Genomic DNA, 25,068 nt, shown 5'->3' on the forward strand with positions numbered 1-25,068 from the left:
CTCAATGAGAATGGGGAGGATGCTAACAATGGGCCCGTGGACTTCGTGGACAGTGCGGGAGCCTGCACCATTTTTTGGGTGCTTCTATTTTTGAACTGTGAACGGTGGCTCTGAAAATAACCATTAATTTGTTGTTGTTTTATAGTTTTTGGGGTACTTTTTTACAGGGCACACAAAGAAGGGAACGGAAGGGAAGGGAGGGTGGGAAGGGGCACCAACCACAGGGCCGAAGGCGCAGGTCGAGAGAGGAAGATGTTGGGTGGGCCTCATGGAGGTAGAGGGCAGTGTTTTCGTGCTCACCAACCGTAGCCTCGAAAGCACTCAAAAATTGCTCTCCCCTGCAGAGTACTGCGCCACAGTACATACAAAGTACAGTGACCCTCGAAAGTTAAGGGTGCACTGCGTTTCGTATGGTCTGTGAGGCATGTTCGGGGATACGCTGTCCCACGAGGATGTGCATGAATTTGCAAGTAGAAATGCTGGAGAGTTTACTGGTAGTTGCTGTAGGTGCTTTGCAGTCACAGCACAATTGTACTTGGAGTGATCAACAGTACTTCTAAAGTGCTGAATTGTGATGATGGAGTTAGATGTAGAGGTCTTGCATGTGATTGGTGGGTGGTTGTGAGACTGCCTAACAGTAGTCAATGAGGGAATGGTGCAGAGAGTGAAGTGGAAAGGGTAGAAGGGCTGCCCCAGTGTTACTTACGCACTCTGCGGACAGCGCAGCTGTTCGCAGAAAGGACATGCCACATCTGGGTCTTCCGAGCATGAAATGGGAGTGTATTTTGAGAATTAGCCAATCAGGTGTTGAGGTTCTGCTTCGTATTGATAGAGGCTGTGTGTAGTGAAGATGGCAGAGGTGGAGAAAGTCAGGGAGGTGGTGCTTGGAGATATGTCTGTGAATGGTTTGGAGCAGTATGCAAATTGTAGGAATGTGGGAAACTATTTTGATGTAAAAGGAGTGGACGCGGTGTGGAGCACTGTGCCTGGTTTCAATTTGCAGGCAATGGTAGAAGTTTGGGTTAACAGTCCACATGTGGTTGTCTTGCACTGTGGTGCTTTGCATTTGGGTTATGTCAGTGCCCCTACTTTGTTAGAAGATTTGCAAAACTTGGTTCAGGCAGTAATGAAACTACTTCCAAATGCCAAGATAATTTTTCTGGTTTGATACCTAGGCCAATATGGGACAATAGTTCTGTTTTTTATCCTCAGCAAAATGTTGCTAGGTGCTTAATCAACCGAGGCATGTTTGCTTTTATGACTAGAGCTGGCATGTTCTTTTACAACAATGAGAACATTGACTCTGGTAATGTTGATTACTTTAAAGAAGATGGCATGTCTTTATCTTTTATGGGAAATGCCATGCAGTTTTGGAACATAAGAGTTGCTTTGGAGAAGCTATTGTGAAGATTTTTGGAGGAAAATGAGGAAAAAAAATACAAAATAAAAGGTGTTTCTTAAGCATCTGCAAATTGCAAAAAAAAACCATGCTCAGATTTTTCGATTTGTCTGCGGACACCACGGTTGTCCGTAGACAGCGCGTATTACATATAGGATTATTGAGGTTGAGAGGGATGCGAATGAGACATATCACAGCAAGGGATTAGTCAATAGGGTTTACTGGGTGTGATGTATGAGCAGAGAGTTTGTTAGAAAGTCTTTTTACCTGAGAGTAGAGGAGATAGCTATGGCTGTGTGTTTAAGAAAGCAGATTGTCTGGATTTTAGGAGATTTGTGGATAAATTGGTTGGAGGTGCATGCAGATCGCTGCGGAGTGGCTGTACATCTCGGATTCCCTCATGTGGAAGTGCACTGGAATGGAGTGCGTGGAATGAAGTGGCTGGATTTGGTACCTCTTTGTGCTACTTTGGAGACAATATTATTATTCATTGTGGAGGGAACAGTTCAGGACATGTGTCTGGAATCTCTTTGCAATTTGCAATGAAAGAAGGACTTGGGAAAGTCATGGACATGTATCCAAACTATAGAGTAATTTTTTCCCGTATAGCACAGAGACAAATGTGGCTGCGTTCTTCTCATTTGGTCCACAAATGGAGAAAGCAAGGCACAATGACAAGCTGTCTGTGCCTTTTTGAGAGATGTTGGTATGTCCTCTTTTCACATTGAAAACATTATGTTTCGTAGTACACACATTTTTCGCTGAGATGGAGTACATCTTGCTTATACCGGCAAATAGATTTTTCTGCGAAATATACAAAATGCATTGCAACCGTTTTTGGAATTACAGCAATCTATTTTGCAGTAGGTGTTGACCATTTGAAGTTTTCGAAACACAAAAAAACACCAGAAAAAGGCTCTTTTCAGAGCCACCACTTTCTCCCAGAGAAAAGTGCAATGGTTGTGACAGGGCAACACTGCAAAGAATTTAGAGGTCTGTGGACAGTCCGCGGACTTCTAAGAATGCACAGGGCCCTGTGCATTTCATTGACACTTCTCTTTTTGAACTGTAAAAGGTGGCTCTGAAAAGAGCCTTTTTTGTGGTTTTTGTTGTTTTGTAGTTTATTTGGTTTTTTAAACATGACACACAAGGAAAGAAAGGGAAAAGAAGGTAAGGAAGGGACACCAACCACGGGGATAAGAAAGGGCAGGTGGAGAGAGGAAGATGTAGGGTGGGCCTTATTCAGGTAGGTAGCAGTTATTCTCATGCTCCTTGACCACAGTCTCGAAAGCACTTCGGAGGTTCTCCCCCCTGCAGAGTACTGCATTGCAGTACATGCACAATACTGTGACCTTCGAAAGGTAAGGATCAACAGCATCATGTTTGGCCTGCAAGGCAGCTGAGGGGATGCGCTGCTCCACAGGAGTGTCTCTTGTGGTGGCAGGAATGGAAATGGAGGATGCTGCAGGGGGACTCAACCTACTATGTTTATCGCAAGGTACAACCTTACGAATAGCCCCACAGTGGAACAATTTTAGGTGTTGCTTCATTGAGGTAGTACCATAGCGGTACAAACCCGGTTTCCCACGACTCAGCACCATCTTGCACTGATTGCAGGTCACCTTGTGTGCACATGCTTTTGGTACTCCATCAACAGTGGTAAATTTACCTCCACACCCAAGATTCACTTAGAGAACTAGTAGTAAGGACTTCCAATACCTCATCCTCTTCATCATTCTCCTCTGTATTCTGATGCCTGTTCCCCTCTGCAGGCCCTCGGGAGGTGTTGGTGGTGGAGGGGGTGGGGGTGCTGCTGAAACAGCAGTAGCACCAGCAGAAGCCATGGATGCCATCAGGACAGCTGTTTCAAGGAGCAAGAGCAATCCAATGCAACAAGGAGCATTCTCTGTCCTGGAAGCCCAAAAACAGAATAAGGAGCAGCTCTGGGGTGTAGCCTTTTATAGGGGTAATGAGGCGCTGTCCCCGAACATTTAGAACACCAAGAAAGGGCTCCAAAAATTCAAAAAAGTATACAGATCGCCAGGGGCATAGTGTGGGACATGTGCAAGGGTGAACTTTCCCAGGAAAATACCTTGGATTGCTGAATAAAACACTTTTTAGGTGTCCAGGAGCCTGGACACTGTTCATTACGCTTAACACGGGTGCGGTCACATGATGATGTCGAGGACACGTTGACGAATGGGAATGCTGTCCGTAGGACACAAAATGCATGGGGTCGGGTCTACGCATGCGTGTGGTGTTCTATGGACAGTGTTCCAGTCCCCGAACTAATTAAAAGTGCGACACACGTGCGGCGGACGGTTGCAGACAGGCATGATGTTCGTAGGGGCAAGGGTGTGTTACGCATGTGCGCGGGTGTTATAGGGACAGTGTTCAGGTCCCCGAACAAAACAAATGTGCGTCACAACTTTGTGGACAGGCGGACTGGCTATGTGTTCTACGGACATATTCATTCTGATTACGGACAATGTAAACAGGGGGAATGTTCTTAGGACAAGTTATTTTGCATAGCTACGAACATGCAGACGTCTTTAGTGTTCTGCGGACACCCCCATTTTGACTACGGCCAATTCGAACAGGTATAGTGTCCTTAGGACACCCCCATTTTGGTTAATTATGGACAGACAGACATTTTGTGTGTCCTAAGGACACTTCCATCTTGATTGAGGACAGTGCGAACAGGTATAGTGCCCCTAGGACAACCCCATTTTGGTTAATTGAGGACATCCCGGACAGCCGCGCTGTCCGCGGACACCTCTACTAAGACACAGAGGAATATACTAACAACACACTTAATATTTTATTATTGTATAAAAGTATAAATTATGAAAGAGAGGGGGAAGCAGAAACTGATACAAATAGAGGGGAATTAGGGGTTTGGACATGATGGATGGTAGGGGAGGAAGGGATTAAAGTCTCATCATAACGTTTTTCTTGCGGGGAGTTTTTGGGGATAGTTAGCTGGGACATGGAGAGGGGGTACACGTTCATGTTGGACAGTGATATATATATATTTTTATATGGTCCTCCACAAAGTTTTTTCAAAGAATGACGTTTTTCATTAATAGATCAATTTTTACTCCATTTGCTGCAGGCGATTTTCTAACGTCTCTGTTTCTGTATTATTTTTAATGTCTGTATGGTCTGTTAAAACAAATATTTTTAACTACACATAAAGTAATGGTTCTTAATTGCTATATCTAGAGAAGTGTAGTGTCTACCATTAGTATCACTGTCTTCACTCATTTCATCCTGAGGAAAATCTTCTTCCAGCCAAACCAAAGTACTAGACATTTCTGTGTAAAAATAAAAAATATTAGTTTTACTGTACCGAATACAGAAAGTATATAAATATATTGTTACTCTGGTTTCTGGCACTGCCCTTGGGAGAAGGTAAGAGGCAGTGAGAATGCTGTGGTTGAATTGAGATCCCCCTCAACCCCTTAGTTCCAAAATTAGATGAGCATGCATTTTCCCATATGGTCTCACCTGTTGTCTTGTAAGGATGAGCTCTCCGTCCTGCTTCTCATCAGCAGGGGCGCCCTTGATGGACCTAGTTGCTTCACAGGTCCATGTGCGTGGCGGCCCAGACCAGCTGTGACCAATCCACATTGAAGGTAAGTGTTCATAACAATGATTATTGTCCGTATCCTTTTGCAATGTCTTTTCTAAATGATTATTGTCTGTGATTCTTGTAATGTATTTTCTCTCCCCAATAGGTGTGAAGATGGCCACGCAGAGTTGCGGTGTTGAAGCGAGTCCAAAGGGTGCCAGGAGGAATTGAGCAGACCTTACTAGAAGGTAAGTAGGGTTTCAAGGTTGTATGCAAGGCGTATGTGTTGCGCGGCCAAGCGTAGATGTTTTATGCAGTTTCTAACCTTGTGTGTTCCTTTTCTCTTGCCAGGGTGGCCCGGCGGCGTCTGATGGAGAGCGGCTATCCGAGGACCTGTTAGCGGGAGCCAGATGGATGGATCAGTGAGGATGCTGGGCGAGAAGAAGACTCCCACGTAGTTGGATGCTCGGGACAGGTGAGGATGCGACCCGACTCCGATGTCTCCGGGAATAGGGTAAGATGCTACGCACTGCAGGCGATGGATTTGCAGAGACAGGTAAGATGCGTGCTGAAGATGCAGAGTTGGAATCAGGTAAGCTGCGCTTTGAGCAATGGTGTGACTGGAGTCAGGTAAAATGCGCGCTGAAGATGCAGAGTTGGAATCAGGTAAGCTGCGCTTCGAGCGATGGTGTGGCTGGAGTCAGGTAAGATGCGCGCTGAAGATGCAGAGTTGGAATCAGGTAAGATGCGCTTCGAGCAGTGGTGTGGCTGGAATCAGGTAGGTGCGTGCAGAAGAAGATGTTCCAGAACCTGATGAGATGCGAGCTGAGCTGGAAACAGGTAAGAGAGCTTCAGACGGTGGTAAGCATTACGCTGCACACAGCAGACTAATGCAAAGTGCCTGCATGCGGGTGGAGCTGGCTTAAATATCCTGGCTCCAGCCACACCCCTTTAGTCCCGCCTTGTGGCTCCAACTTGCCTCTCCCATAGACTTCTGCATGTGCCCTTCAATCCTTCCTAATGGCCACGCCCGGCCTGGAAGCACGTGCCCTAGACACAAAATGTACAGAGCACACTTTCTTATGAGCCTGGCACCAAAGGCGCCAGGACTGGGTCCATTTGGACCCATTAGAAAATGAGGGTAATGGCCCTTGACTAGTGGCCTTGACATATATCCAATAAATGTAGTGTACTCACTAGTTTCTTGCTAAGTTTTACTGTTACTGCTGCGTAGGTGTCCTGTTGATTTTTGCTGTGCAGTTTCTGTGAGGTAATTCTGTTGGAGGCATATTTATTGTGTTTTGGTATAGTCCACTATCTTACATATGCTATGTAATCAGACTGTTAGTGTCTTACATACACAGTTTCACTTCTTATTTATTATTGAATGTAATTTATGTATGTGCTGCTTTTTTAACATGTTTAGTGTTTTTTTGGATGATATAACAATGTAAGATACCCCCTGAGTTTTTGGATAGTGTTGATGTTGTCTGAGTCCGTCCGTGAACAGACGCATGGTATACGGATATCAGACCCACCAGCGCAGATAGGGGTTTCAGTATGTTCTATGTTATATGTAAATAAACTAAGAGCACCCTAGTAAACATTTATCAAATTTACATTATCTATATATCTATATTCAGTGAAAAAACTTTGTTACAGGAACGTTATGGTTAAGTTGCGCTACTAAAAACCTATGAAATTCAGTGAAAAAAACTTTGGTAAAGGGACGTTATGGCTCCAAGTAAAACCGAAAAACCCTTGAAATTCGCCAGTTATGGTAAGGTGAGCAACCATAACTCGCGCCACCACCGTGCACTGCTAAGACTAACACCCAGGACATCACAAATGTGATGAAACCTATTAAGTCACTCACCCCATTAATACTCGTCATGGAACAGCCAATCAACAATTAAATTTAGAGGATACAAACTATAATGTGTAGCATCCAATCAGCATCATGGGAAGGAAGATGATCTCAGTGTAAATGAATTAATAATCTGATGTCTGGGCATGGTCACGAGGATAGGATATGCCAATAGGGTTAGGTATTGTATAGATTTGCCTACAGTGTAAATGACGTTCCCCAATCATAGGCTGAGGATTTGTAAGTAACCTCTAACATTTGCCATAGCCATGTAAGGAAGGCATGGTATCAAATAGTGAAGACAGACACAAGTGATCACAGTTCAAGGGTGTTTATTGAACCTCAACAGGTTGATTAAACGCCTATCTAACCCTAAATATGAGGATGGGAGCAAGCTGCAACCATCAAATAATAATAACGCGGTCCTAGTGGAGTCTCTGTCAAAATAAAAGGGCCTATACTAATAAACCTATTGCCAAGCCTTACTTCTAAATACAACTAGTGTGGGAAAACACTGTATGCAAAAGAAAAGTGTTCAAGAAACAATATGTCAGGATAGTTGGGTAGTTGGCTTCCCTTCCCCACGTTTTCAGCATGGGTCAAGGTGGCACACTCACTCGAGCTTTGCACACACTCTGGCTTCTCTGCCACGAGGATGCAATTCAAAAATAGTTATCTGGGCCTTCTGCGCAAAACTCTCTTTCCCAACAAAAGTCTCTTATTGCTTAGTGCCTGGCGTAACAAACAAGTACCAAAGTTCCTTTCTCATCAGGATTTTCACATTCGTAAATTCTCGGGTTTACTGTTCACCACGGGTCTCCCTCTGTTGGGCTCGGACCCCCTTATGCACAAGTTCACAATTGGTCCCCCTCGATTGGGCTCTGACCTAATAATCTCACTTTCTTTGCTTTCTTTTTGTTATCAAAATTCAAAAACTTTTGACTGTGCGATTGGATGTTTCTTAAACCATTGCAGGACTACATCGATTCACTTCATACACAAGTTTTACTTTATTGCTTTTGTTTCTGGCACTTCTTGGCTAGGTACATCACACAGAGACATTCGATTGGGAACACCTGTGGTGCCGAACCACTCTGTTACTTTGTCTCGTACCTTCTCTGATTCATATTAAAGTTCAAACATCCATCGACAATTGTGCTTTACTCCCGTCTTTCATCACACGCGCTAATATTCTTCACTCTTGTGCTCTTCATACAATGTTGACACTTGCAACCTTGTCTTCAACACAGACCTGTTAAGCGACTTCAATTCAGCAATCCCACTAAGTCAGTGCCTCGTCTGGGACGCCCAAGGGAAGCGCTTATTTATATATTTTTATGACAAGTTATACTCTGGATGATAAACCCTTATATAACGCCCCTCTCTTAGAATCCCCCTGACCCCACTGAGCCAAGAAGTAGATTTGTTTTGCAAATTAAAAAGGTTTATTTGAAAAATTAAACAATAGATATATATCACACTTTTATAATAAATTAATATTTGATATCACACTTAGACATATAACAGTGAGTAATCAACAATGGATGATTTTATACTAGCACACTGGTTTAATTACTTAGGAGTAGTATAGAGGATAAGGTAGCTGAGAATGCTTTATATGGTACAATGAAATGCAAGGTGGAAAAGAAACAACACAGGAATAAACTTGATATGATTTCAGCAAAACATAATATAATCACTTTTCCCCTTTTGGCAATTCACCCCCCCTCTATGCAATGTAAGGAGGTGGAAGTAACACACACAGTCTTCAGGAATACAATCACAGTACAATACGAATTCAGTTCCCCCCTAGCAAACTTAGAGAAACGGGGATGATTTTAAACACAGGCAAAGTACTTTAAAGTGTGGTGGCAATGAAGTGAAGAATATACTTAAATTGCTTTTAATTCCCTATAGGAGGTTCAGGGTGAGTGAGAGATACTTTAAATCAGTTCAGGCCAGCCCTATCAATGATTCAGGGATGGTTATCAAGTTGAAAACAGAATTCCGTGATGGAAGCAAAAGACAAATGTTTTTACACGTGGCTGGAATGAAGCAAAATGTCAAATCGCGGCAATTTAGTTGCGTGCGTCGAGCGCAATTACAGAGGAAGTATAAGGAGTAGAAAGACGAATCTTAGCTGCAGAATGAAAGTTAAATTTCGTTCCTAGGACAAACGGTTCCGGAGATACAGACGATTTTGTGAAGGTAGATTCTCGAAATTAAAATAAAGCTCAGAATGACAAATGACAGTTTTGCAGCTTTAGAATGACAGAATGACACTATTTCTAGGATGCAGTTCTCAATAGGTTAAAATAGTTTGAATTAGATTATATTAAACTAAGAGATTGGGTTTTGCACAGTTCTGGCTGTGCACTCACACTATATTTTGGACAGGAATGCGACTTCGTCACGGATCGGGTCAGGATTGGCTGCGGTTCTCTCGCCACTTGGTACTGGTTCTGTGCACAGCGATCTGGGTCAGCTCTCAGCACTGCACAGTTCTGGTCTCTCTGGATCTCTGGTCTCTCTGGATCTCTGTTCTCTGGAGATTGATGGATTTGAAGTCTGGAGTCTCCCAGCAAAGCGTCCCGCAAAAAAGTGGAAAGTGAATGTCCCTACCTGGTTTCCAGTGGCTCTTTTTATGTCTTTTGAAAATGGGTGTGGATGCTAACTTTCTTTGCCCAACCCACTCACGATTTGATAGGTCAAGGATTTCTCTTTGACCTGATTTGAGAAGGGAACACTGAGTCAGAGTGATGAGGTAGGTTTATGGTCAGATGATCCTCCCCTTGTCAAACTGCACACAAATCTATTTCTGATCCAAATACCCATTTATCTATGTACCATTTTTCTAATATTATATGTCCAGTTAACATATTTTCTGTAGCACCAAACCATCCAATCCCTGTCTTTGTAAGATGTCATGTCCACTTATGACAGAATTCTGCCCTTTTCATCAAGAACACAACCTCTAAACTTTTCCAGATTTTACACAAATGTGCACAAGGGATATGGGTTTCAGATGATAAAGTGTCAGATTTTTAACATGCATACATTTGGAGTAACAACCTTATTTTCTGCTACTACTCCCCAGAACATACCACCGAGTCCTGACACCTCTTAAAATGTGCACAGAAAAATCACAAGAATTATGATATTATTTATATAATTTTTACAAGTCTGCACTATGAATTATCCATCTTTTTAAAATTATGCTCTGGCCCCAAAGGGGTGTGGTTTTCCAAAGCACATGGTGGAATTTCTGGTTTGTCCACTTCCCCCAACTCAGCTTGCTCACAGATGCAGTGCCCCTCCCCGTTTCCTTCCAAGAGGAAGCCATTTACGACCCCCCTAATTTAACATTTGCCTGGGCCAAGGAAGGCTCATTGTTTAGTTTCCTGCAGTCCCTAGGTGCTACTCCCCTAATTCAATCAGAGAGGTGTCATCTCCTTTTGACAGGGGCAGCAGAATGCAGCCAGGCCTGTGAACACAGCTGCTGATCAAGTTTCAACTCCTGTCGGGGGTAGTTGTCAGGCAGAATTCAATCTCTTTAAACCAGGCTTCAGCTAAATGTCACTTTGGTTCCCAGTTTTCTACATTCAAATCAAACTTGCAATTTTTACACATGCAGCTAGAACATTGATTCTAAGTTCAAAACTATGACATTTAAACAATTGTAATTGCAACCTATGCGACACTCAAAAGTAGGTCACTCATTTATTCTAAAAATTTCGATTTTAGTGGCTTTAAACCCAAATTCACTTAAGCTGCTGACATCCCCAGCTATTTTCAATACATACATTAGACAATCACTTCCGTCCAGTCATTTCAGAATATAGTTTTACATTGTATCCACCTCTTAGTAAGTCTTTCTTTGGCCTGGTTTGGTTCATTTGTTCAGTTTTACACAAGTGTCTGGTGGTTTTAAAACGCCGGCTTTCTGGTAGTGGTGAGCACCATTATTGCACCTATTTTTGACATTAGTAACAACAGATTTTGAACAGCACCATATTCCTTAGCACTGATTTCGCTCATGGTGCTTCTGGCCCCTCATGCTCACACTGGTGGGTGGCAGGTCAGGCGACCATTTTGTTGTGCGCAAAGACTGCACGGTTCTCCTGGTTTCTGGCACAAATGTGGGCTTTTCCGCCCTCTTGGATTTCCTAAGCCCACAGCACAAATGTTGTAGCCTAATTACTTGTACGTGGGTCAAGACACCCAACAGACCGGTCTTGCATCGGTCTCCCCAATTCACCGGCTGTGATCATCTCTCTGGTACTGCTTTGATCCTGGAGCCAAGGATGGTACCATGGTGGCTGCTGCTCCTCCCTGACTCAGCCAGTCATGCAGAAGGGTCCCGGGTATCTGTGACACAAAATGCAGGATTGTTCAGTCTGGTTTCCTGGCCTTACGCCTTTGAAGCTGAAGGTTTCTGGAAAGTAACGGTTTCTCACCGGAAAGGTTAATGGTATCTCCCTCCTTGCTCTCCCTTCTCAGTGTTTTCGCCTTTCTCCCCTCGTTCAGCTGCCATCTTGGAAACGCTGTTCCTTTGTGTGCTTTGCCTCGCTCAGAGTCTGCTTTCGTTCTCTGCCTTTTATCCATGTGGAGAGGCTTAATGGAAGTCAGGTGTGTGTTGTTAACAGTAATTGCACGACTTTGCCTGACCATAGTAGTGGGACATGTCAGGTATTATACTCAGGTTTGAGTCTGTTTTCTCCCAGAGCGGGCTGTCCATGTGAAAATGTTTGTGTAGGAGAGGGGAGGAGTGACAGTTCCCAGGTATCCTACCTCGTAGGATGGAGTAAATGTGTTACACAGGGGGATACTGCATCTCCCCATAAGTCGTTCCACTTTCACTCCCCGAAGACCCCTCGCCCAGGTGATCCTCCCGCACTGGTCCACCCCCAGGGTCTAAATTAAAAGGTGATGCCTTGCCCTGGCCACCTGCGAGAGAGATCCCCGGGGACTAGCGGGTGAGACACCTTCTCATTTCTCACAGCCGTGATGAATATAGTTTTGATTATTCCCCAGCCCGGGCAGTGATTGTAATAAACATTTGTTTTTGTCACATCTCGTACATTCACTTTTTGGCTCCTTGGGTTGACTTTTATTATTGGGTTTGGGATTTGCCTTACTGACCACTCTCCTCTTCTACTCACTCTCCAGGATATTGTGTTTCACAAATCTGCTCTTGCATCATTTGCCATCTACCTTGATGGTTGTTAAAATCTCCTGAAACTGGAAAACCTCTAATTCCACCACCCTACACTCCCTGCTGGCCTCCCTCCAAGGAGTCCATTTCATCTTTTGCCCTCTCAATTATATTAATTTTCACATTTAAAAATCGTGTGCATTTATTCATATTTCAAACTGCATCATGCATTTTGTAATATAATGCAATGAAAAATGAAGGCAAAAATGTCATTGCTTTGTACATGTATGGAACTAATAGATTGGTGTGCACAATATGTAAGAGTGATTGCTAAGCATATCAGTTATTTAAAGTGAATGTTAAACCAAATATATGTAAACAATCACAGCACAAGAGGTTTTAAATGGATGACCACTTTTTTTCTCCCATCAGTTAGTGATTACCATTTTAGTTGTAAAGAGAGTACAAAAGGAAAAAAAACACAATCTATAATTTTAATGAGATTAATATTGATTGGCGAAAGTTAATGTACACTCCTAGTCTAATGTACGTTTGTCGAGGTAACTATTGTATTCTGTTAAAAAGCTGACTAAATTTTTTAAAGTGGTTGATAGATACAGGTACCTTTCAGGATATCTTCTGAGATGTTTAAATGTTTTGATATAAACAGGCTCTGATTGACAGCACAAATGATCTTCCAGAGGCAAACGTTGCATTTAAAGGGTTGAGCTGAGATGAGCAGGATTGTGCAACTGTATGTTCCTTTGATTGGTGGATGCTTGCGTGCTTGCTTGAGCTTGGCCAATCAGAGTGACTTTGATATTTGAGTTGAAATAGAAGAAGAATACCGCAGTTGCACGCGAATATCGCATATTCCAAAACAAAACCTGACATGTCCTTTAGACACCTTCCAACTGAAGAGGTTCCTTGTTATGCCAGTGAATAGTGCAGCTGTTCGGTGACAGTTAAAGCATGTCGATGGGCAACAGGGTTTGGTAGGAATGTGGTGAATTTGTAGCATCATTAGCCAATACAGTGCCCTGTTAATGATAGGAAAGTCGAACTTAAATAATAAAAGAAGTGGACTCATTTCATACCCTGCATAGGTGAAAACGTGGAGCTCAAAAAAAGGTTGTTTGGTTAATTGGAAACCTATGGGTTGGAGGTATGTGCAAAGAGACTTGTTATTTCTTAAGACCTTAGTTTCTGAAATGTGGGTGTTTTGTGGCACTATGGTGCATTTGTTAAGGGTATGTGTTGTATTGTGGGGTGATGTCAGGCCCCACACGCTGGACAACACACGCATCCAGCACTCACACAGAGAGACACGTCAGAGACGTGTTGCTGCTTTGGTCTCCGGCGTGAACTGCCGGCCGGGACCGTCTTTATTGAAGACGCGCATGCGCGAGCCTCGTTGTGGCACGCGCATGCGCAATACCGCGTATTAACTACACAACATCCCTCCTTTTTCCCCAAACAATGAACATTAATTAACAGTGTAACTTAACGTATTCTTCAAACATTAACGTTCCAGCACGACCTTGATTACGAAGCAGGGTCCATAATAAAGTCTTGGAACCTCTGCGGCGGCTTGCGCCCCGCCCGGCTCGGGTACTTGCGTGCCTCGGCCTGAGGCACCTCTTGTGTCCCTTGAGTCTCGGCCAGTCCATCGTCTCTCGGTGGCGGTCCATCGCTTGGCTCAGGTGCCGGAGGGTCTACTTCATCCGTTTCGGCAGATCCCACGCGCTTGAAAAACAAGACGTTCCTGGTGACAGTTCCATGTGCGTTGGCAGCTGTGACCATCAAGCCTTTTACATGCGTCACCCCCAGGGGCTGTGTTTCGTAGGTTAACAATAACTTCCCTTCTGCTCTCCTGTTTCGCACCAACACGGTATCCCCCACCGCAATCGGCCTCTCCGAGAGCTTCCCCCTGATCGTCTCATTTTCGATCCGCGCCGCCCTCTCCGTTCGCAGGTGATCATTTTCAATCCCCCCCGGCTGGCGGCCTTCCATTTCTGGCAGGATCCCTCTTGGTACCCGCTTGAAGAGTGCTTCGGCTGGGGCGACCCCAGTTGATTGATGTGGGGTCGAGCGATACTCTCGAAGGAAGTCAACTAAGTTGCGTCGGAGGTCAGCGCCTCCATCTGCTGATATGCGGAACACTTTGTTGAGCGTTCGCATGAAGCGCTCTACCTCCCCATTTGCCCTCGGCCAGAGAGGTGTGATGTTCCTATGGCGTATTCCCCTCTCCTCACAATATTGAGCAAAACGTTGCCCCCGAAATGGTGCCCCATTGTCTGAGCATATCTCCACCGGAAATCCATGCGTGGCGAATATTTTCTCCAGTGCCATGATGGTGTGGTCACTCGCCGTCGATTCCACCAGTTAAACCTCCGGATAGCAGGAACACTGGTCTGTCACCACTAGAAAATAGAGCCCTCGGCCGGTGGATCCAAAATCGGCATGGACCGTTCCCCATGGCTGGTCGCTTCTCTCCATAGTTTGGATTGGCGGGGCCCTCTCCACCAGGTGTGCTGCTTGGCAGGGGATGCACCTTCTCACAAACTCCTCCACTCTACTTTCCAGGTCGGGGAACCAGACCTTGAGTCTCAGTCTTGCTTTCATCTTGGCCATCCCTTGGTGCCCATTGTGTGCGAGCTGCAGAACCTTGTCAATCAGTGTTCTCGGGATGACAATCTGTTGACCCCTTAGCAGGAGGCCATCCTCGGCTACCGAGAGCTCATGACACGCCTTCCAGAGGGCCTGCAGGTCTTTCTGAGCCCCTGCGTTCCTTCGGGAGTTGTTCTGGAGAACCTCTCGCCATTCTCCATTTGCCATTGCAAGCTTGATCCTGGTGAACGTCTCGTCCATGTTGGAGTCTTCAGCGATCTCCTGGCGAGATAGGGCAACGGGCAGCGCCGATTCGACCGCGAGATGTATTGCTTCAATACCCTCTGCCACTTCCACTGTGTCCTTTGGCCTCCCCACACCTGGATGGCGGAACAGGTAGTCTGCCGGGTTGTCAGGGCCTGGTCGATACAGCAGTTTGACAGCATCCATCTCTCTATTCTAGGCGGTGGTTTGGATGATGTTCCGGACAAGATCGGGATGAGAGGCTTGTGGTCTGTTACCACAACGACCGGTTTTCCCAAAATGTAAATCCGGAAATGCCTGCACCCCCATAGGATGGCCAGAGCTTCCCGTTCAATCTGAGAGTACCGTCTCTCCGTCTCTGTTAGCACTTTGCTGGCATATGGGATGGGCCTCATGGTCCCTTGATTGTCGGTCTGCATGAGGACAGCCCGAGTCCTACGGGGCTGGCATCGACTACAATTTCAGACTCCCGATCCGGATTAAAGTATGCCATCGTTTCTTGTTCCGACAGGGCATTTTTGATGTTGTCGAAAGCCCTCTGTTCTTTATCCCTCCAGTTCCAGGCGATGTCGTTTCTGGTGAGCGCTCTCAGGGGTTCCGACAGGGAGGCTAGATCGCGGATGAAACGACCACAATACGTCACCATACCCAGGAAGCTTCTGATTTCAGATGGTGAGGTTGCATCCAGCACTCACACAGAGAGACACGCCGGAGACGTGTTGCTGCTTTGGTCTCTGGCACGAACTGCCGGCCGGGACCGTCTTTATTCAAGATGCGCATGCGCGAGCCTCGTTGTGACACGTGCATGCGCAATACCACATATTAACTACGCAACAGTATGTTATGATTATGTTGGCCAAATAAACACCTGTGAAATTCAGCACTTAAACTTTGTTTAAGGAGCATAATGATTAAATCTTGTTAATAAAAACCTGTGAATTTCAGTGAAATAACTTTGTTAAAGAGTTATGTTTGCAGCTATCTCGGAAATCGGACTCGGGACATGATTCCCAAGTGGGGTTTGTTTGGCAAATCTCATTAGCAGGACGGAGTGTAAGATTGTATGACTTCACTAAGGTCGGTTTTCCTCCTTACAGTTATCAAAGTTATATGAGGAGGCAGGCAATCCTAGCCTCCTAATGTCACAATTCGTACCTTCATGAAATACCAACACATGTATGTACTCATAATACAATTAAATTTCACACTCTCTTATCGTCATTTATTTGGAGCTACGTCTGTTAGTGAAACTTGAATATGCGTGTGGCACTGTAAAGGTTATGCTTAAGGTCGTGCCCCTAGACAAGTGTGTTTAGCCTGCAGGACTGAGGTTTCCCTCCTAGTTGGCAGACTTAGGAATTCATTTCTCCAAGGTCCTTAATGGAGCTCTAATACATTTGGTAATAATACCACCTACGATAGCAGAGCATAGAAGCAGGAGGCATCCTCTATGACATGCTATGTTAAAATGTAATAGAATATAAAAATAAAAAAATATGCAACCATATTTCAGACACTACTAAGCAGTGAGTCCCACACAGTATCTGACATGCGCATGGGGCCTGCTAAGTCTCAGATACGTTGTACAATTGTCTAAGCAATACGTTTACTCATGCTAAATGGAGAAGTAAACAAGTGCCAGCATTGATACATCTAAACCAGGCTTGCAAAGTAATTCATTATTGAGCCGCTGACTTACTAACTCAAGCACAAAATGAAAAGCAGCATTTCTTCATGGGCATAAAACTATTTTGCCTGTGCCAATATTTCTTCATTAGGATAAATGTAATTTTGAAGGACTGCAGGCTGGGCAATTTAATTTCATTTAAAATAAGCGCTTTCACAGCAATAATTTCATATTCGCCGAGTAAATTGAATATGGGGATATAAAATCAAAGGAAATACAAGAATGTTTGTTAGGCCTTTATTTTAAAGTCACTTTTAGTTTGTAGTAAAAGGAAACCTATCACTGCCCGTAATTTTAATTCACGGATTTCACATGATGTTTGGCTCACGCTGTACCTATTTCCATTGAAGTTTTAAAAGTCCAGGTGGAGGCAGTTTCTTTTGATAATACAAAACAAGTGATTGAATAGATATTAGAAGCGCCTCCAAAAACAGGTTTCTAAACTTCTATAATGTATTAATGAGGCAATGGAGAGCCATTCCACCCCAAATGGTTAATTTAGCTCAGTGACTTATGCTGCGCCCAACTGTCAGGGGTTTGGCCAGGACTGAAATGCGTGTGAGCAAGTCTTCTGATAGAGCTATGAAAGGGGTAAACTAATCTTCCAATTTTAGTAGTGGTGGTCGAGCAATTAAGAGCAAGCTTTCAGGAGCATAGCAAAGTGGGCAGGGATACAATTTAACATGGGGGTCACTTTGAACGAGCCAATGTCCGCACACAGAGGTAGATGTTATTTCTCATGTACAGCAAAGGGCAAAGTTAAGTGATCTTAGTCACAAATATAGAAGGAGATGCTTCTGTTAGCTCCTAAGGGTCATGGTTAGGGTCAACAGCAATTTTATCAGATTTTGTAGGATTCCCCAGGGATCACCCACCTCCCAACCATAAAGCAGGGTTACCTGAAGCGTCTGGCTAGTGTCCAAGTGATGGCTACTTAGTTGAGCGGGAGGCGGTCCTGATGCTGACCGGATTACAATGGAGAATTTAGGCAATAAATGTGAATGTTTTTTTTTTTTGGTCAGAGCCCTCACAGTCAGGTTGTCTCAGTTCTATGGGAGTCCAAAATCAGCATTTGATTCAAAGTTGAGTGTAGAACATTTTCCACAGCCACTGATGTTCATAGCACTTCTAACACTCAGGAGATAGAAAACCCATACATTTTAAAAACATTCAATGAGAGATTGCCTGCATTGTCGAAACAGGGAACATGGTACAGTTTATGTTACGTTATGTTATGTTAATTATATTTATTCAGCGCACGACCACCCAGGGGCATCTTGGTGCTAAACCAGTGGAGGTACAGCGGCAGAGATAGAGGCCTTAAAATAACAGTGTTTTCAGCGAACGACAGAAAGAGAAATGGTCAGTAGTGGCTCGGAGCGTGAGAGGTTGTTTGTCCAGGACCTTGCATCTGTTACAGAGAAAGCACAACCTCCTATATGGGACAGTCTGACTCTTGGGACCAGTAGCAGGAAAGCAGACTGAGATCGGAGGGTGAGAGTGGGGAGGACATACTGAGGAAATTTGTCCTGGAGATATTCTGCTCCATCCTTGTGGAAAGTACAGTGGACGATGCACATCAATTTGAACAATATCTGCTTCTCCACCGGAAGCTAGTGGAGCTGTCTAAGCACAGGGGACATGTGAGCCCATGGGGGAGGATGTAAGATTGCTCTCACGGCGGCATTCTGAAGCAGTTGGAGTCTTTTTATCAAATGCATGGGTTGGCCGAGATAAAGCGAATTGCAGTAGTCTGCCGTACTAAGAACCAGAACAGCAACTAGTGGAGCAAGAAATTGATCAGGAATGAAGGGAAGAGCTTTCCTCAGGATACAGAGTTTGAAATGGCCAGATTTACTGACCGCCGTAACCTGTTCAGCCATCGAAAGAGGGGTTGCTAGCTTAACCCCCATATTCTTCACTGTGGTAGATGGAAGTGGGAACATGCCAAGTGAAGTGGGCCAATAATCAAGTGTCCAAAAGGAGTGAGGACAAGTGGTACCCACTACCAAGACCTCACTCTTGTTCCTATTCAGTTTAAGAGAGTCCAGTGCCATCCATGCACCAAAGTCCTCCAGACATCTCCTAAGCTGAGATACAGTGTCCAAATGAACCAGCAGCTGCATATCATTGGCGTAAGAGTAGAATCTGAATCCATGAGATCGGCTCAGAAGAAGGAGGCATCTGATATAAACATTGAATAAAATGGGCAAAAGAGCTGATACCTGAGGGACCCCACAAGTAAGAAATGTCGGTTCAGTACAGAAAGGGGTGAGAGAGACTGATTGGGAGTGCTCGGCCAAGAAAGCCGAGAACCAACTCAGGACTTGGCCGGATATCCCAGCATCCGACAGCCGGGAGATCAAAATCGTATGATCAACCATGTTGAATGCTGCGGATAAATCTAACAGAAGTATCACACCCACTCCACCCTGATCGACCAGACAGACCAGATCATCCAATACAGAATTCATGACCTGCTCAGTGCCTCTCCCTGCCCGAAATCCAGACTGAAAGGCGTCAAAGCACCCTGATGATTCCAGATAGGACGAGAGAAGTGGAGTAATAAGAGCCTCCATAACATTCATAAAAAAAGGAAGAAGGGAAATGGAGCGAAAGTTTTCAAGCAGCCCCAGGTTGTTAAGGATTTCAATCAGGCGATACACTCTGCTCTCGGCCTAGTGTACACTGCAATGGAACAACTTATTTGAAATATAGATTCAATTATTTGAAAGATGTACCACTCGTATCAAACCCGTTACTTTAAAAAATCCGGGTCACGCTGGACCAGGAATCAAGCTGGTTTGTAAAAGGTATTATTTATTTATTTAAGATCAAAATCACAATATATATGTTAATAGGTATACAGCAATCACCAATGGGGTGACAGAACACTGAATAATATCTTTTAATACACTAGGAATAAGTAAGGAGCAAAACAAATGCAGCACATAAAATAATACTTTTGTGTTGGTTTCAGATCGGCTAGCCCTATGGTTAGACATCCCCCCTGCAAAACACCTCCACTCACCAATAAGAAAATTTAAATACATGTGAGGAGATAGCAGGTATTCAGAAATAGTACAGATCAAACAGTGTCTCACTTCCCCCTTCCCCCTTACACAGAAAGAGAAAAAACGAAATGGGCTTTTCAACTGTCAGAATTACTTTTAAAATGGCTGAGCAAGAACTCTAAATGTGTGAAAAAATGCTTAAATTATTCTAAATTCCTACGGTAGCCGCTTTGAACAGTTGCACACAATCACCAGCAATGATTTAGTCAAAGAAAACATTTGAAATCTTAAGGTCCAAGTCGAAACAAATGGAAGCTATTTCACACGTGTAAACATTTCTCAAATTTCTCAAAATGGGAATTTGCTGCAAACTTTTCTGTGCGCAATTTTCGGGATAATGGGAGAATCACACTGTTCAAAACTGGTTTTGGGTTCTATGATTAGCTATGGATGTTAGGTACAAGTAGGAGTTGAAATTTAGTTTCTATCACAGAAACCAAGGGAGTTATAGAGGTTTTAGTGAAGGTCGTTTTTGCGAGATAGGCGCGAGAATGGAAAGAGGCTTCAGTTTTAAAATCAGAAAAATATTGACTATGGAGTAGAGCATCCAAGCTAAGCCACCAGGACGGCACAGGTAAGAGTCAGGAGTGATTCGTGACTCAGTCCTGGTTCCTCTCTGTTCACCTTGGAGCGCAAGGCTGGTCACTCAAATGAAATGAATAGATCAAAGTTGACAAAATGACTAGGAAAAGGTTGCTTTTACAGATAGACAGAATAAGATTTCACTACGGATTTATGCAATGTTACTGATTATGGAAGTAAGGATAGTTCAGAGGTCAGGAGGGGACAAGATAATGCACGGAATCAATGGTTCCTAGCTTTCTGTTAATACAAACAAAACAAAATGGATTTAAGATTTTGGACCGTCAGGATTCTGGACTGTCAGGATTCTGGACTGTCAGGATTCTGGACCATTGAATCGGATCTATCAGGGACTGACAGCTGGGCACATCAGACTGGACAGGGTCAGCAAGGTGCTCTGGTCACAGCACGGCACATGACTGGACGGGATCTGCCCTTCTTGGTTCTGAGGATATTTTAATTCAGCAGGCGAGCATTAACAGCATGCCCGGCTGTATTATGATGCTTCCCCTAGGCTTTTGGGGTTCTGTTCTAGAATTTGAGGCCTAGAATGGTTCAGCTATGCAATAAGTCTTTGCTTTGCCAAGTTTCTGGAATCTGGAACAAGGAAGATGCAGATTTCAAATGTGTGTGTTTAATATGGGAATGAGTGTATAAAGTTTCACATTTCTAGCAGAAATACAGACCCCGTAAACCCACATTTCTTGCCATTCCTGTTCAGAATAAGCTACACGGTTGTACTAAGTTTTCAAGGGTAGTTCTAAAAATTAGGTTAATTATTCTGCCATTTTCAGATTTTGCACCCCTTTTGATAATAAGTTATACACCTTTTAAAAATGTCCATAACATATCCTGTTAACACTAACTGGTCAGTATGTGTCACGCCTTGAAGCATGTGGTGGCCCCCTCCATTGGAATGTGCTTCTGTCAGCCAGGAGTTTCCCGGACTACAGCAGTTTTACAGCCTTTCACACCTTCAATATCCTGGGTGGGAGGATGTCCATTGTTCCTTAGCTTTCTGTAGACAAGGGTCTGGGCTAACCCGCAATTAACACCTCCCTGTGAGTTTCTGCTGAGAGGAAAGCCCTCCTTCTAGGAGAGAAACCTGCTTTTCCAGTTCTGGCAGCCCCAGCCAGGCTAATTAACTTTTAAATCCAGCAAAACCAAGTTAGTTGCATCTAACATAAGTACATTATTGTCTTAGCCTTAAAACCTGTGGGGTAAATACACAACTAAGATCTGTATTCCTTTTTGGCAACAATCCTTTTTCTGTTTGCTAATCCAAGAGGCCTTTGAGTTTTATCTCACTTTTAAAGTTTCATTAGTAACTCCTCTGACAGCTGTCATTCAGGCGGCCCAGGGTACTGCACCCAGATTTTGGCATAGATGCTGTCAGTTTACAGACAATCCAGTATTCTCATGAAAGTTTTGCTCTTCATAGTATGACTTTTTATATTTACAATGCTTCATTACATACATGAATTTAAGCACAAGGCAAGGTTTTAAATGTTGAAAAGGTGTTATGTTATAGGCATTTTGGATTTTTTAGCAACACAGTAAATGACATTTGTAAGCACATTTTGGGGTTTCATTTGCAAAGTGCTGCTTCTCTGTCTGCACTCTGTTTGCTGGTCATGGGACCCACAGGCACATTTTCTACAGGGTGTGCTCTATCCCACCACATATGCACCATAGGTGGCAGGATGTGCATCCCTCTTTTTGTGTGCTTAAGCACACGGTTTTGGTAGGTTTTTGGCACGCACAAGGGTTTTGCCGCCATTGTTGATATTTGTTTCCCCATAACTTGCAGGGTGATGCCGCATAGCACAGCAGAGTGGGTCAATACATCCCTCAGGGTCCAGGGACTGTTTTTTCAACAGGGGTAACACCAGAGCATGTTTCAACGGAATGGGGATAAAGCCATATAGAAACAAGGCATTGATACTCATAGTGATGTGAGAAATAACTTCTTGCGAGATTTCTTTAAGCAGGCTAAGAGGAATATCTTCGGCCGGAGAGACAGATTTAAGGCACTGAAAGCCCCAAGTATATCTGAGTCACAAAACAAGGGAAAAGAGGACCAAGTGCAGTTAACATAGCAGTTTCGTGCATGGTCGGGCAGAAGATAAATGACTAGCCACCGCTCTAATATCATTGTGAATTGTTTCGTTCTTAGTATGGAAGAAAGATGATAAAGAATCACAGAGAGCTTGGATGGTGGAATGGGTGGGCTAGTTAAACTGGGGGTGGACAAAGATTGAACTAGGCAAACAAGGTCTTAGGCTTGTTAACTGCAAGTTGTGACTTGTGACTGAAAAGGGATTTTTTCTGCATCGCTAATTGCTTTTTGGTAAGTGGACAGAGTGAGGCAGAACGCGCAGCTATCTGAGCTCAGATAGCCCGCCCGGCACTTCCTCTCCACCTGTCTGCAGCAAAGTTTGAGAGATCTAAATTCATCAGAGAACCATGTCTCCGAGACATGGTTCCTTGAGTTAGAGAGCTTGAGTGGGGCCAACAAGTCGGCAGTTGCCAAGAAAGACTCTTCTAGAGAGCTTAGTGAGCATGGACTGTGTTGGGCCAGCTGAGACTGGAGGGAGACCACCAATTCCAAGCTATTCACTTTACGTCAGTTGCGCTTAAGAACAGCTGGTCTACTCGGAGGTGACTTAGGGCCTCATTACGCGGTAGGAAGTAACCATGGTGCTTTTAGCACCATGGCTACCCCCTTACTGCATACCAGGTGTGGGTTCTCAGAATGGGTACTTACCGGGTCATTCCAACCTTGGAGGACCCGGTAAATCCCCATTCTGAGAACCATTCCCCATTCCCATGTGAGCCCCCATAGGGCTCAAAGGGAATGGGGAAGTAGCTAATAACGGTACCGCAATTTGCGGTACCGTTATTAGCTCTGAAGTCCCTTAGCGGGTCCCGTCCTTAACACCTGGTCAGACCAGGCATTAAGGAAGGGACCCGCTAAGGGACCTCGGAATATGGAGGTAAGTGATTACCAGCACCCTTACCGGTGCCGGTAATCCCTTACCTCCTACCTCGTAATGAGGCCTTTAGTGCCCAGTTGATGGGTAGGTTCCAGAATCAACTGAGGCAGACCAAGATCCGCCATCAAGGAGAGAAAATGTGCGACTTGGCTAGTGGAGGTAGAGTTAACCGGCAGGTTAAAATCTCCAATGACCCACAAGTTGGAGTTCTTCGACTGGATCTCCGAGACCAGGTCAGGGAAGTCAGAACAGAATGCAGCATCTGTACCCGGAGGGCGGAATACCAATAGGGTAGTGAGCGTAGATATAGGGGAGACAGAAATCCGAGCCAGACAGCACTCCATCTTAAGTGAGTGCGGAGGTATGGAGCACACTGTTTTATACATGGCCTTGTGAATAATGGCCAGACATCCTCCTGGATAAGCTGATACACGATCAAAGCGGGCCAGCATATAATTGGGGTGCAGAGCCTGCACAATAGCAGATCCCAATGTCTCCCTTAGCAAAGTCTCTGTCAGGAATAGAAGATCCAGTTGGGAGTCAGTCACCAAGTCGTGGCAATCAGGGGCATGGGCCACCAGTGAACGGGAATTAAGAAGTCCACATTTTAGGCCCAGTATTGTAGACACAGGAGCCAGTAGGAGGATTTTGAGAAGCCAGAGGGCCATCTAGTCTCCGCATGAGTGAGTGACAGCATAGAACTGTGGTCCCAAGATATCGCTGATGGAAAAATATCCCTACCATCCTGTCCGTCCTGCCCGGCCCATGCGCAGAGTTTACCTTGTCTCAGAGCAAAGTCTACTATTTGAATGTCTGATGAGTTCTTGGAAACTATCCCAGAGGGACACTGAAGGACTTTCAGTTTCACACAGACTAGAAGTGAGAGCTTAGAATCCCATCGAGGCTGAGGATTTGCATAATGCCAACCACTACAATTGAAACACTTAGAAGCAGAGGAGCCAGCATGAAGCACAATACAAAAACATAATATTATCATTGCAGGCATCAATAAATTCAGTCAAAAAGTCAATGATACCTTCACACCGGTAGCCTTGTCTTGTGGAGTTCAGCAGGGCTCTTCTCTTTCCCTGCTTTTATTTAACCTTTATCTTCACCCTCAGGCAGACCTCATTTCTGAGCACGGGGTTCATTCCTATACTTCTGCTGATGATACCCAGCTGCTTTTTTTGCTTGAATTCTCCTTTGTTGCACCACCCTTCTAAACAACGTAACTGTTTAGTTGCAATTGAAAACTGTATTTCCAAGAATTGTCTGAGACTCAACAATAAGAAAACAGAGATGCTGCTAATTGGCTCCAATCTTACCAACTTATCTTGGATCCCAGATTTCTGCCCTCACACACTGGGGCTGTGCCCCAAAACCAGTGACTGTGTTAAGAGCCTGGGTATTAAACGGCTGCCATCAGGTTCTAGGGAAGCGCAAGTTGCTGCAGTTTGTAGCTTGGGTTTTCACAAATTGAACATTTTAAACAAGACGTTGCCTCTTCTTCCTTTGGAATCTCGAGCTAAATTGGTAATGGCGTAAATAAATGGGCTCATTGGATTATTGCACTGGAATCTATTTGGGCCATTCTGATTGCTTTATCTACCGGCTGCAGCTGTTGCTAAATGCTGCTGCATGCCAAGCATTTGGAGCCCCTATATTGGCTCATTTCTCTAGCCTGTTGCATCAATTATATTGGTTACCAGTAAAAAAAACATATTCCTTTTAGGTTCTCTGTATTGTACACAGGACCATTCATAACACTGGAGATGAATATTTCCAAACAAAACTGAAAAGATAGAGTCTTACCCTGTAGCTACTTTCTTCCTCCCTTAATTTGCTGGTGGTCTCTAGGTA

Source organism: Ambystoma mexicanum, chromosome 6p (assembly GCF_040938575.1).
Source record: "Ambystoma mexicanum isolate Mex_15411 chromosome 6p, UKY_AmexF1_1, whole genome shotgun sequence".
Classification (NCBI taxonomy): domain Eukaryota; kingdom Metazoa; phylum Chordata; class Amphibia; order Caudata; family Ambystomatidae; genus Ambystoma; species Ambystoma mexicanum.